This window comes from Pithys albifrons, chromosome 3, assembly GCF_047495875.1.
Source record: "Pithys albifrons albifrons isolate INPA30051 chromosome 3, PitAlb_v1, whole genome shotgun sequence".
Taxonomy (NCBI): domain Eukaryota; kingdom Metazoa; phylum Chordata; class Aves; order Passeriformes; family Thamnophilidae; genus Pithys; species Pithys albifrons.
In genome coordinates, this window is record NC_092460.1 from 7,635,949 (window position 1) to 7,651,018 (window position 15,070).

At 42.3% G+C, this 15,070-nt stretch overlaps 1 protein-coding gene across 3 annotated transcripts in view; it reads right to left on the reverse strand.

Moving 5' to 3' along the window:
- The window catches only part of ATXN7 (ataxin 7), an 88,138-nt gene that overhangs the window by 12,297 nt on the left and 60,771 nt on the right, over nucleotides 1–15,070 (reverse strand). The gene's annotated exons all lie outside the window — the stretch shown is intronic.

Sequence of the window (15,070 nt, forward strand, 5' to 3'; positions counted from 1 at the left end):
GGTTGCAGGAGTCTCTTCAAACTTTGGGAGCTACACTCCTCAGTCACTAAAGCTTAACTCTCTCTCCATCTTAAAGAAAAAGCAAGTGAGAATCAGCCCTGGACCTCAGACACACAAAGCCAAGAGACCCCTGTCCTCAGGCTTATCATATTTCTTCAAAGGTTAAGAATAATTTCTAATTATATCTACTAATGGTCACAATTACCTTAGATCCAACACTTTGACTTTTACTTTGTGACAACCCTTTGGCACGTTCTACTAGACCTCCAGTATGGAACGCCCCTGAGAACAGCAGATCAACTATTGCGTTCTGGGGTATTGTTGTTTTTTGTTCAGTTTCGGATGTTCTCCTCTTTTTCTGTTTAGCAACAACAGCAGCAACAGATATTCTTCTACAAAAACAGAAGTCTGAGCATTTGAATTGAGTGGTCATATTCCATCACGGAACAAGTTATTTAATTAACATCAAACCATGGACATTTCTATATTGCCAGCAACATTTCAGCTAAAATGATGTATATTGCAAAGGCAGTTCTTTAAAGCAATGAATTCTCAAAACACCTGGCAGCTTCAGGAGTGCCCAGCTTTGCCTACACATGCACATGTTAATTGACTGCCTGCTCGGGTGATAGTTGGACAGCTGTGATTCCTCGATGATCTGTGTAATCAACACCTGCTTAAGAGACACGTCTGGCAATGAAGTATACACAAACCACAGATCTAAGAGAAATGAGAAAGAGGTCTATCAGAGGAGTGGAAAGGCAGCGGTAACACCTCTTTCTCAGCCAAGTACTGCTAAAGGTGCCCAAATCTACCACCGATCAATCCCAGGATCAGCTTACAGAATTTGACTTAAGTGAACTGGGAAAGCACCAGGCCACTCATGAAGTTACAGCTACGGCCAGGAGTGAAAGTCAAGCCCAGTGCGACCTGTGCAGAAGTCTGCAACACTCTGGGAAATGTAAATTAGTAAATCTGTGTTCTGCTTATACGACCTATTTTTCCCAGTCTTAAATACAGCAGTGACATGGCCCTTCGATGATGCCCAGCCAGGACTCCATCGGTAGCTGGAAACTGTCAGACAAAACAGCCCCAAGCCTGCACCAGCATCATCGGGAGAGCAGGACTGAGACAGAGCAACAGCAACAACCAGAGTGGCAAGAGGAAGACATGGGAATTTGACACCTGGCAAGCCATTTTTTTACAGAGGTTGGGAAGTAGCATTTGAAATACGTTCATTAGCACAGGGAGAAAAAAAGAAAAACCAAACCAAAAAACTCACAGAGCTTAGACTAAGAAACTCCAGTCAAGAAATGATCTCTGAGACTGAACCAACTTCTGTGTGTTTCTGTTTAACTGCAAAATGGGTGCAAACCACCTAATGAACCTTCAGCAAAACAGTCATCACTTCTGAGTCAATATTTACCAAAAAGTGGAGAGGTCAGGTGTGAAATGCCCAAGAAAAACACACAACAAATGCAGTAACTTATCATACATCTCAAGGAACAACTGCTTTAAAAATGTATTATTTAGAACCAATAGTTATCTGTGATGTGCAAAATCATCTACTTGATTTTTTCAGAACCAGCTGTCACTGAGAAGTCTGTAAATGAAGTATTTTAGCATATTCATGTTCTAGTAAATGCCTGTGCTTCTGGTATGACGTACTGCTTATTGCCAAATGGTTTTTTATAGCAATGGCAAGAATCCCTGAGCAGCTCTGATAAGTTACTATTTGAGGGCCATTAATTCAGTGATGCTACACCCTGTGAGATTACTCTGCGAGATAATGAGAAAAATTGCTCAATACTCTTCCACCTTCTGTATATTTAGAAAATTCAACATCCAAGTGCTTATCACAGTTACAAATGATCTCTAATAAGCCAGTGGATGACTAATGCAATCTTTGGGAGTTTGTTATGATGACTTTTGCTTTTTGAAGGAAGAGAGGATGTTACTTCCTTGAAAAATCCTGGCAGGTGAAAAGAAAAAGGGACTAGAATAAGACTGAGAACCTCCTTGCATCCCGTCAATAGGAATAAACTAGACAAAATAGTAATCTGAGCTATTAATCTGAATGACAGGAACACTTCTCTTCTGGCAACTTTAGCTGGCACTGTTCTGGCACCAAACTGGATGTTACTGATTGCTATTTGCATGAACATTTCACAGCACCAGGTTCAAGTAAGTGTGTTTAATATAAAGTGTTTGAAATTGGTGATGATAAAAAAATTACCCAAGAGAACTAAGCTGAATGGTTGATCACACCCCAATACTACAGTCTACCTGTCAGAGAGGATTTTCATACACAGACACCCCCAGAAAAAAAAACCACCACCACATGAACGTTTTCTAGAATTCTGGGATGATTTCTGAAAGAGATATTGTAACATTGTAAGGCTGAGAAATCTTCACTTACCCTTCTGTGCATAACCACCACTTGTGTAGTCTATCAACAAAACCAGAACAATTTTCAGCTTATTTTTCATAACCTGCCTAGACCTGTTTCTTTTGTTTACTTACGTACAAGTTGAGGTAGGGCTACTACTAGAATGTGATTATATTTAATGTTTCAGTAGTTTTATAAAATTCATGTTTTTAAGTGAAATCTCCTTAAGTTCTGTTTCGTAAAACATGTGACGAGCATTGATGCCTCATCTTATTAGTTAATATTATTTTTGAAACCAGACATCTGTTAAGCATGGCATACTTCACCTAATGAATATACTTATTGACAGATTGACATAGTCTTTTAATGGAAAAATTGCTACACAAACTGTCACTGAATAATCAAGACCACCATCCTTATTATGCTAAGCATATTATAATAATAAATTCTACTAATCTTCTGCCAATCTCATATAGTTCCCATTTTTCATTAACTCTGCACTGAAAAATATAACTATCTCCAGGTGTTCAGTTTTCAAATTTCAAAAGTTGGCAGTCACTTCCCTTCCCGTAACTCTTGAGAGAAAAATGGGGTTTTTTTACATCATCATTGCTTATACAACACATCAAAGTGGCATTTCCAAAACTGCACCTGTGTATGACGGTTCTCAACCCTAAAATTTGGGGCAAGGAATTCTTTATGTTTGCGTTTTTCTCTTGGATTTGTTTGTTTTGCTTTTTAAATACTGGAAAGATGTAAGTTTTGGCTTTGGACAAAGAATCAGAAAGTCTTTCTGGATCCCACAGCACTGCGAAGGATCTGGCCAAAAATGAAAGCTGCGCTCAGCAGAAAATTTTAACAGATAAACTCTCCCTAAACACCTTTGCATTTATAGAATATCTTTGTGACCCTAAGTAGAAGGGCTGGACAGAGAGGTAAAGCTGGGAAAAGAGAAGGAATCCCAAAGCAATGTCCCTGCTCGATGACCAGCATAACTGTGAACTGTCAAGTTGGAAAAATGCAGCATCTCTGTGCAATAGTTCAGCAAGAATTATATATATAATAAATATATATATAATGTCAGAGGACATAGGACTTCCTCATAAAATGGATATTGATAATATAAATCTCTTAAAAAGCATTACAAAAAAATTAAACAGCTTCACTTGGACCTTAGTCTTGCTGCCAATTTTCTTGGGTTTAAACTCCCTATGTTCCATTGTGTACGTCCTACCAAACATGCACTAATCTCTGACAAAATGCAAAAAAGTAACATGGAAAGGGAAGAGGGGAGAAGGGAAGGAAAGGGAAGAGGGGAGAAGGGAAGGAAAGGGAAGAGGGGAGAAGGGAAGGAAAGGGAAGAGGGGAGAAGGGAAGGAAAGGGAAGAGGGGAGAAGGGAAGGAAAGGGAAGAGGGGAGAAGGGAAGGAAAGGGAAGAGGGGAGAAGGGAAGGAAAGGGAAGAGGGGAGAAGGGAAGGAAAGGGAAGAGGGGAGAAGGGAAGGAAAGGGAAGAGGGGAGAAGGGAAGGAAAGGGAAGAGGGGAGAAGGGAAGGAAAGGGAAGAGGGGAGAAGGGAAGGAAAGGGAAGAGGGGAGAAGGGAAGGAAAGGGAAGAGGGGAGAAGGGAAGGAAAGGGAAGAGGGGAGAAGGGAAGGAAAGGGAAGAGGGGAGAAGGGAAGGAAAGGGAAGAGGGGAGAAGGGAAGGAAAGGGAAGAGGGGAGAAGGGAAGGAAAGGGAAGAGGGGAGAAGGGAAGGAAAGGGAAGAGGGGAGAAGGGAAGGAAAGGGAAGAGGGGAGAAGGGAAGGAAAGGGAAGAGGGGAGAAGGGAAGGAAAGGGAAGAGGGGAGAAGGGAAGGAAAGGGAAGAGGGGAGAAGGGAAGGAAAGGGAAGAGGGGAGAAGGGAAGGAAAGGGAAGAGGGGAGAAGGGAAGGAAAGGGAAGAGGGGAGAAGGGAAGGAAAGGGAAGAGGGGAGAAGGGAAGGAAAGGGAAGAGGGGAGAAGGGAAGGAAAGGGAAGAGGGGAGAAGGGAAGGAAAGGGAAGAGGGGAGAAGGGAAGGAAAGGGAAGAGGGGAGAAGGGAAGGAAAGGGAAGAGGGGAGAAGGGAAGGAAAGGGAAGAGGGGAGAAGGGAAGGAAAGGGAAGAGGGGAGAAGGGAAGGAAAGGGAAGAGGGGAGAAGGGAAGGAAAGGGAAGAGGGGAGAAGGGAAGGAAAGGGAAGAGGGGAGAAGGGAAGGAAAGGGAAGAGGGGAGAAGGGAAGGAAAGGGAAGAGGGGAGAAGGGAAGGAAAGGGAAGAGGGGAGAAGGGAAGGAAAGGGAAGAGGGGAGAAGGGAAGGAAAGGGAAGAGGGGAGAAGGGAAGGAAAGGGAAGAGGGGAGAAGGGAAGGAAAGGGAAGAGGGGAGAAGGGAAGGAAAGGGAAGAGGGGAGAAGGGAAGGAAAGGGAAGAGGGGAGAAGGGAAGGAAAGGGAAGAGGGGAGAAGGGAAGGAAAGGGAAGAGGGGAGAAGGGAAGGAAAGGGAAGAGGGGAGAAGGGAAGGAAAGGGAAGAGGGGAGAAGGGAAGGAAAGGGAAGAGGGGAGAAGGGAAGGAAAGGGAAGAGGGGAGAAGGGAAGGAAAGGGAAGAGGGGAGAAGGGAAGGAAAGGGAAGAGGGGAGAAGGGAAGGAAAGGGAAGAGGGGAGAAGGGAAGGAAAGGGAAGAGGAGAGAAGGGAAGGAAAGGGAAGAGGGGAGAAGGGAAGGAAAGGGAAGAGGGGAGAAGAGAAGGAAAGGGAAGAGGGGAGAAGGAAGGGGAAGAGGGGAGAAGGAAAGGGAAGAAAGCTTCTCAGGTTTGGCTACTGCTTCTTATTCTTCCACTTGGACTTGCTGCGATATATAACTTATTGATATATTAAAATAAATGAAGATATCCTTTCATAGAAATAAAGCATTTGATTTTTCATAAAATGCTACTTTCTTTGCTGTTTGCTTAGAAAAAAATAATTAAGAAATAAAAATTTAGAGTAACAATAGTCTCAAAAAATTTTAAAACATTCCTCCCAGGTCTGTGCTTATTTCCCAAAATATAGGAATTGTTTTGTGCTGTTCATTCTGTCTGGGCATCAATTAATAGCTTTGGGGAGCAAATACAAGATGTACAGATCAAATTTCATAAACGCATTTTTTTACACTGACTCCTTATGTAAGTACTGGGCAAAAAGTCAAACTGACCTGTGTCAGCGCTAGAGGAGCTGGTGGTAAAAATGAAGCCCAACCAGGCAAGCACAAGTTCAGTTCAAACACGTTGTAACTTCAGAGAACATTCAGAAAGGTTCTAACATAGGTTAAAAGTGAGGTGTAGAGTAGGTGTAAGAGCATCACTCAGACTATAGGATTAGATGGTGTATATTGAAGTAAAGCACTAAAAAACCCCTTGATGCCTAATTAATTATTTCATATATGTCTTGCATAAAACATAAGCATGATAACAGTGAAAACTGAAGCAAACTCATCCTTTTCTCCATCATACTGAGCTAATATGCAACTTGTCATTTGACAAATTATTTAATACGGCCACATTAGAATAAACATCTTTTACCTGAGGATAAAATTTATTTTCTGTCAGAAGGAGTATTAAATTTCTAGAGTAACTGTGGAGAGCTAATTGACTTGATCTCATTTCTCCAGGAAGATCAAATCCATGACATGGCAGCACAGCACAGACACTGCTGTGGAAGGCACCTCACCTTCACTCCAGACTTTACTTCAGCAAGCAACTAAATCCCTTTTCCAGCTCTAACCAAAATGCCTGTGTTGGGCTCTGATTCACCATCACTCTAATCTCACCATGGCAAAGAAAAAAAAGGAAAAAAAAAAGGGAAAAAAACAGATCCATGAGGATTTTGCAGGAGAAACTGGGAGCTAAAACAATCAGGCAGAGCAGGCAAATTCCCGTTCCTGGGATGCCACCCTGGCAGGTGCAGCTCTTGGGAGCCGTCGGATCTTGATCTGCTGCTCACTCACTTATTGCTGCTTCATTATCCCACTCTAATCACGGGACCTAAATACCAAGGATTCTGCCTTAATCTTCCACTGATGTCCCTTTAATCATCCCATCAGTTCCGTGTGCACTGTAAGTCAGGATGAGGTCACTCCATCTTCAACTGAGTGGTGTTTAACCTCGAACCCTGAGCTGAACAGGGAGCAGCTGAACAAAGTCATCTTCACTTCAGAAAGTCACAGAATGGAGTATTTATGGAGTCCAAGTAACCAGTACGACAGACTGCCAAGGCTTGATGGGCACCAGTGCAATCTGTCATCTCCCTAGAGATACTTTGTTTTACTGTTTCATAAAAAACATGGCTTTGCAACTGGCAGCTGATATTACTGCTTATCATTCAGGTAGCAAAACCACAAGGAGAGTCTGACTGACAGAATGTGTATGCTGTGGCACTCCATTCACCAAAAAGTAATGCTTTAGGCAAGAGAGAAAAACAAAGGAAACATATCATTTATATTGTAGGATACCAAACACAAATTAGGGTGGCACATACATAAGTCTTACGTTGCTTTATGTATTCACATCACTTACCACAATGGTTTTCCATGTCTTGACCAGAGTTCTTCAATATTATAAATAGTTATGGGTACAAACTATTTATCTAAGAAACAGGTTTATATAATATCTTTTATACAGATTATGACCAAGCAATACCGGTGCAACTTTATGCCTTGCAATTCCTCACTTGAAAAACATTCTGTGCAATACATAAGTTTATAATTTTCCTAAATATTTACTTTGGAGAACCAAAACCCACTCACAAGCAATCACTGTGCAAAATACCTTAGATAAAGGTATGTGAAATTATATATAGGCAGGGTCAGTTTTGTTGTTGCCATTGAAGAAAGCAGAGGAAGAATTGGAAAAAGATGATCCTCTCTAGTAAGATTCTAAAGATCAATTTCAGTCCTTTAAAATCACATTTCAAAAAGAAGACAATCCTCTAACTATAATTTAGGGTATTTAAATTATGCTCTTTATGGTACCATTGCAGCGTGGCCAGGATGGGGTTGTAATTCTCTGGTAGCACAACACGACCTGGGCAGGAATGCCACCTCCTCCAGACCCAGCACACCTTCCCTGATCTCCAAGATTGCCCCCACAGAAAGGAGAGTGAGGACTAGACTGCAAACACAGTTATTAAGAACACAGCAATAAACAGCAACACTAAAATGTATTTAAATAAATAACCATCAAGTACATCCCTGTCCCCACTGCTGCCTCACCACAACTCTCTGTTCATTACTAAAGCTAGTTTTTCCATTTTTCCCTATTTGTTACTAATCCTTTCACAAGCCCTTGTATTCAACACACATGCGTAGTTCTGTAATCAATTTCCACAGGATTTACAATTCCTCCTTAAAATACATGGGGCTTTCCCTGAGAGATGTCAAAGCAACAACCACACACAGTGCCATCCCAAGCCTGCAGACAGACAAGGGGGTTGCTGTGTTGTGCTGTGGTAAACTGGAATTAGGGATACTCCCATCAGGTTTGTTTCAGCTATTCAGAGCCCTGTGAGACCAGTAAAACTCTCAAGAGCAATGAGGGAAAACAGAGAGGCAAAATATTAAATTATTCACAGAGCAGAACCACAAGCAAAAATGGAGCCAGTGAGACCAACTGTTGGAACAACCCCCTTCATCACCCAGCAAAGGATGTTTTCCCCATCCTTCTCTATCGTCCTCTTTGCTCAGGTGAATCCAAATACAAGCACTTTAAGATCTCAAAAAGACTCTGGCACAACATCCAAGCACAAACTTCTGTTGCACTTCCCCAGTGAACTTGACAGGAGGCAGGGAAAGGACGGATTTCTCACGAGGGAACTGGCCCTGGCCCTTGCGCTCAGTAACTGTCTTGTAAATCTGTCAAGCACTGACATATAAATATTGCAAAGTTATTATGGAAGGAGAGTAGAGTGTCTTAGATGGTAACCGGGCCATGGAGAGATTATAACATCCACATTATGAGCACTAATACTAATCTCTGTGTAGTCTGTTGATGACATGGCAATACCTGCACTGATTAAAAGGCAGGTATTGAATAAATCGCTTTTTTGCTATTAAAAAAAATAAACTGTTATTTGAAATAAAATTTAGAAAAGTCACAGAGGCAATAAACAGAAGCATCAGATAGGGGTAACCAGCAAAGATCAGCAGCATCTCCAGATGCAGAATGTGTCAACCTCCTCAGAAACACAGGGGAAAACTGCTGTCTTGTACACATTTACCCTGAATAACATTAAAGAAAAGCTTCAGTTGTTCAAAATGAGCCTAAAGTAAATTCAAAAGATATACCCCACCTCAAGAGTATTCCAAAGTTCAGTAAAAAGTTGAGTAAACAAAAGTCTAATAAGGAACAGCGTGTTGAAAGATGAGAATAAAGAATTAAGGGAAGAACCACCACCTAATTTCTGCTCGCTCTCTCTGCCCATTCTCTACACAGAAATCAGGTTTATACCCTTATCATCATGTTCTTCCCCTTCAGCATCAACAATGCTCCTTACAAGAACTTATCACATAGTATAATAATATGGCATGAATTCAGATGAGCTCACCTATCCAAATGCCTGCCTGACTTTCATCCTGCTAATCCTTCTATTCATGCCAGGATCAGGAATTTTAATGTTTTCCCCTGTAGCTATTTCTTTACATGTAGCAAATTTTAATTGTTGTATGTTGACTGTCAGACTCAGCTCTGTTACAAAAAAAAAAGATGCTGACAATGAAAACTCGCTTAAAGGCTGTTAGTGAACCAAAATACAAAGGAGGTTACAGGTTAACTGATAAAGTTCTGGAGATGTGTGTAAAAGAAAGGCCTTGAAATGGAAAGCTCTCCATACAAAAGTGCTCCATAAAAAAAAAAGAGATCAAGAGAAGGGAACTGACTTTGTTTTGAACAGGCAAATAGAGTATACACAAAATAAGCAGTATCAAGGAAATCACATTCTTTGATTTTGTCTTTAAGAAACTACAGGATAAAAAGACGCTGAGCACAAATATTTTTCTTTCGTACTGCGTAACTAGTGACATCACCTGCCACAGGATACGAGAGCTTTGTAAGATTAAAAAAGAAAATATAACCAAGTGCATGGCTGCTTGAACTAGTCAGCTACAAAGCTCCTCCTACCCCCCAGGTGTTGCTGCTCACCATGAGGAAACGCTGACTGATGGAACAAAGAGGAAGCTCCTGCCACTATCTCTGATGTCACTCATCCCTCACCTGTCCCCTGCGTATGGCACAGGCCACACACAGCCTATGGATGCAACAACTCATGTGCTTCCCTATGGGAAACGGGACAAAAGCATTACCAAACCTCTACATCTATGGGCAGTGCCCACTGGCAGGAAAAATTCCTGGAGAAATGAGAACAGCATAAGTGATCCAGGCTGGGGTTCTGCCTACACGGCAAACACACCCTATTTTCTGTTCTGGGGTTTTAGACACAAAATTTGCAATTTTTTAGGATGGAAAAGGAAGATGGGAAGCAAATCTGTGATAAGGTACATTACAGTATTTTTCAAATTTCCAAAATTTGAAATCTCTTGGAACATAAACACTCAATTTGCAACATCAATGGAAAACAAATAATTTGGTTTCTTGTTCTAAGTCAGATCCTTATTTTTTTAATATTTAGTATTTTTAGGCATTAGTAATTTTTTAAGAATAAAAAAGGATCAACACAGCTTATTTCATTAATACTGGTCAATCACAATTGGCATAAAACAACTTTTCATGTTTAAAAACACTGACCACGTTAAGTGTACACTAATTAAAATTTACTGCAGCATTAGCACAGCAGTCTCAGGGAAATCACTAATACAGTCAAACCAGGGCACAGACCTACTGTGCCTTCACAATAATGTCTTTCAAATTAAATATACCAGCCTTTTCACATTTCCCTTTGAAAGAATGGAGCAATGCTGTAATTAGGATGTGCTAACTCAAACGTTTGTGCAGTTTAACCTTTTAAATAAAAAACATGACTGCACTTGACACAAGCAGGCTGTGCCTGCATTTCCCCTCTCCTCCAAAGCCAAGCACAGACCATCCTGCCCACAGCCAGCCATCCGCAGAGCTCTAACAGGAATGTGTTTGCCCTCTGATTTATAAATTACACGGATGAGCACACGCCGAAAAACAAGCTAAAATGAACACACTCTTAATAGATTCTTTAATTAACACTTTGATTAACAGCTGCCAATTTATCTAAGGCCCTGACAGGACTGCAATCAGCTGTTTGAGCTTTGATTGCTCTTTTCTCTCACTGAGCTGTGGATTCAGAGTGCTTTGGGTTTTTGAGTTTCTGCAGGGAAGCAGCTCCAAGCAGTGCCTGGGTGGGTATCCACATGCTCTGTGTGCCCCCGGTACCCTGCAGGTCTGCAGAGACACGAGCATTGCTCCTCGGGTGTCCCTGCCCGTGCCTGCCTTTGGAGCTCTGCCAGAGCACTGTGGTGACATTTCAGAAGGGCTCACGGGGCCGCTTGCAGCGCTTAATCCCTCGCTGTGGGATTATCCACGTCGCGCAGCAGTTCCACGAGGCCCCACCACAGCAGTGCCACTGTCCATGCCAGGCCACCTCCCCACTGGTGCTCCGGGCTGGCCCTGGGCACCCTGCGGCAAACAGGTGTCCCTGGACCTCTGCCCAGCCCCAGCTTAACCCACAAACCTGCTGCTGACAGCGCACCAGAGCCATGGGGTGGCACGGGCAGTGGTCAGACACGGCCATGGCATCAGGATATGTGGATGCTCCATAATTCCCATCCGGCAACGTGCCAGGCCCGTGCCAGTGGCTATGGGATGATTCCTACAGCAAATGTTCTCATCACTCACCGCCCCACGTTGCGTTGGTTCTCCTGCAGCTGCATCACCCCTCCTGGGGGCACCCACCATCCCCACAGCTGCAGTTCCCTGTGGATGTGGCTCCTGCCACCCCGGCAGAGCAGCACTGGACACTCCACTGTGCTTTTCCAGCAGCAAAAATTCACTCCAATATCTACTGTCCTGAACTTCCAGATCAGGATCCACATCCTGAATCTCCAGGTTCTGAGATCTGACTGTCAAGGACTGATTGCCATCCAAAATCAGGGTACAGACAGTGAAACCTAATTTTTACAAAATTATAAATTTCTGGACTATTTCCTAAATAATCACTTAAAAAGTTACAGCATATCTGCTGACAAAAGGAGTAGGAAGAAACAGCTTGTGGCTTTTGCTCTTAAGTCACCGTACTCAAAGCTGAAATGCCTGGTCTTTTCCTCACTTATCAAATTACACACAAACTCATTTTCAAAATGTAGCCACTAACTTTTTCACTAAAATAAGAGGTTTGCCAAGAAGAGAGGCAGCCAAGCTTGTACAAACACCTTTGTGCACTAGTATGAGTGTGTTATCATATTACTCTCCTTCCCCTAAGAATGGTTAAACAGAAGGGAGCAGCATTTCAGCAGATTGGATTTTGTTTGGGTTGGGGTTTTTTTCTCTTTATTTAAAGAAACATTCAGAAACCTGGACGCTACTGCTCCCATTAACAGGCTTAGAAATTAATACTAAATCCTAAACCACAAACACTAAATACTAATGTTCCCATGTCTATGTGCTCAGAACACAAGACAACAACCAGTTCCTCTGTGGCTCCAAATTCCAAGAAGTTGACAGCTCGTATCACCTACCCCTTAGTTGTGTTAAGGGCAACTGAGGAACACAAAGACATTTCCTTGGATTATGCTGTTTTTGAAATACAACTCCTTCCATCGCTAAAATTGGTACCAGAGGCAGGCATGTTTTTGGAGTATTTGTTTCTATTGTACACTCTCCTACTTCACACCCGTAATTAAAACTGGGTAAGTCTCCAACAGATTTCAGTGGTTCACAAAATTCTTGACTTCGAACTACTATGTGGGGAACCAGCACTGATATATTTGTCTTAAAAAGAAGAATTTGTCCTTTTTTACTCTTTGATTTGGCCCACTCTCATTTTAGGACCATGAGGGCAAGTAAGTTCTATTTTGTTGCTTGTTCCACAAATAAACTGACCAAGATCAGTCAATTTAATTCCCACATGGGACAATACAGAAAGCTCTGTCTTCCTTCTGGGTAAGAGCAAGGACAAAGAACCCAACCACGAAGAAACCCCAGCAGCTGGGCATCAAGGCAGGAGCTGGAATGGAAGGGAGAGGCATGACGGGACATTCACACAGGGACAGAATGGCCACGGCCCATGGGAAGGCACACAATGGCCCAGAGAACGCAATGGGATTTTCTGCCTGCTTATGGTGTAGCAGCAGCAGATATGTATGTGCCAACTGTCTCAATCTGTGCATTTTTATTTACTATTTTCCAACTTCCAAAGACTTCTGAGTGACATTACGCAGTAAATATTCATATTGAAATATTCATATTCACCTTGAAACAGACTGTGAATGTGGCACAGGGAAATCACACGCTGCCAGTGTACTGTGACAAATGCAAAAGTAATTCCATTTAATGTAGTAAAAGCAACCCATTATATAAGGCAATGAAATTAGGAAGTTCTTTTCCTGGTACTAAATATGGGAAAAGGTTTTAAGTCTTGCTTTCTATCAACACTACTTAAAATCAATTTTAAAATCCCGCAAACATCAACAACATTAGATTCAATATAAACTCTTATGCCATCAATTAATACCTGAGTACAGAGGCCTAAAATTAGCCTTGCAAGCTGTGATAACACATTGTGCAGATCCAGACACAAAGAACATCCACCTGCGCACGCTGCTCACCCCAGGGGGAGCTGCAGTGAGGAGACTCCTGCTCTGACATCAGAAGGGCAGGGCAAGGGGGGAGAAGCAGTTGGATAGGAATCACTGTAGAGAACCCAATTTCCAGGTCTCTGGTGTTGCAGTCACCCAAGAGGGGGAACTTGAATTTTGCCAAAATTGCAAAAACATTGTTGTATTGCAAGGGAAGAAAGTTTGCTTCCTACTGCTGCAGATAATGTACAGAACAGCACCAACCCCGTCCTTTCTGTACTTCCTCACTGAACACACACAACACTAACAGAGATATTGGTATTATTTGTGGTATCAGCACTACACCTACACATACAGTAGCCCTCTTGTATGAATGGGCACTGCAAAATGTTAAGAAATGGAAAACAAAAAAATAAAATGGGAGGGGAAATAACTACAACCTGAAGTATTCTTCACATTTTGCATTGCCAGGAAAATTCTTTTTCAGATTGGTTAGAGAATTTTCAATCTTTTACTTACATTAGATTTCTTGTCTGGTTTTGCAAAAAGAGATTAATGCAGCTCTACCACATCTCCTTCCACTTATCTATGTTTTAGTGTTCTGTATTTTGAAATTAGGCTAATTTTAAGAAATCTGAAGTGCTGGATTTGAGATGGTGCCCTCCCACTCCCCTGCTGGGAGGTCTCCTAAAGATACTGGGGTTTATCATTAGCATTAAAATCAGCATTCAGACAGCAAAGGTAGGACCTCTCCATGCTCTTTCAAGGGAAGGCAGGAAGATCTTTGCTGGCCATCATCACATGCACACTCCAGCCCAGCTGTGCCATGTGCATGTCTCATTAAATTGGCAGGCCAAAAAAAAAAAGGGCAAAACATGATATGAAACCTGAAGCTATGTCTGTGCACAGAGCAGGAGGTGCTGCAATGGGAGAGTGATGGAAAAACACACAGGACAAAGCTACAGATCACCAGGCTTCATTATGTCACTGCACACGAAAACTCACTTATCCTTTCTCAAAATTCAGCCATCTCAGGCACCAATTTCACAAACACTTCAAGCTGGCTGGTGTGAGCTGACACTACCCCAGCAAAAAGCACTCCTGCCCTCTCCCCCAGTCCTGACTGCTCAGCCTGAGCCTCTGCACCATCTGCTCTCTCCGTAACAAAGAGCAGAACCATTCACTCAAAGGCCCTGCAGTCTCACAAACCAAACGCCCACTTGTGCCAAAGGTGGCAATTAACTGAGCACGGACTAGCAAGAATTAAACTGGGACTTGATCCCAGGGAACGGGCTGGAGGCCTGAGCAACAGGGAATGACAGAGAACTGGGGTAAGAGCTGCAGTAATGATGAGTTTGCCAGTTCCTAGAAACTTTGCAGGGTACATAAAAAAACTTCCAAGGAATTTCATCTGATTGATATCAACACTGCATAAGCTGGGCTTGCTTACAGTGCAGCCTGTTTATATTTACATTTAGTACTGTCTGAGATGATTTTGTTGTAAATATTTTGTTTTAAAGAGATTGTTTGGTTACTGGCTACTATTATTATTCTTCCTGGAAGGAAGAGAATGATGGGCCTTGAGCCAACACCAAACTTCTTAAAGTTGATCAGTTGAGAACTCGTGTGGTTACTTGGCAAACTGACTTTGCTGCTATGAGGGGTGTAGAGGAAGAATCCCACCAAGTGCTACACAACAACATGAAACCAGCCTTAGTGAAGGGTGAGGCAAATTCATACAAAAAGTAATGCTACTTGTATTTATGGTGGTTTGTGTCTTTTTTACCCTCAAACTCGAAAGGAGTGCTCTGAAGTACCACCATGAATTAAATCCCCAGAGCCTCCAGAACCAAAATGCCGTGGATTTTGGAATCAGTTGATTTTTCTGTCTAGCAGTTGCCACTTTGGAGAGTGTCTTACACGCT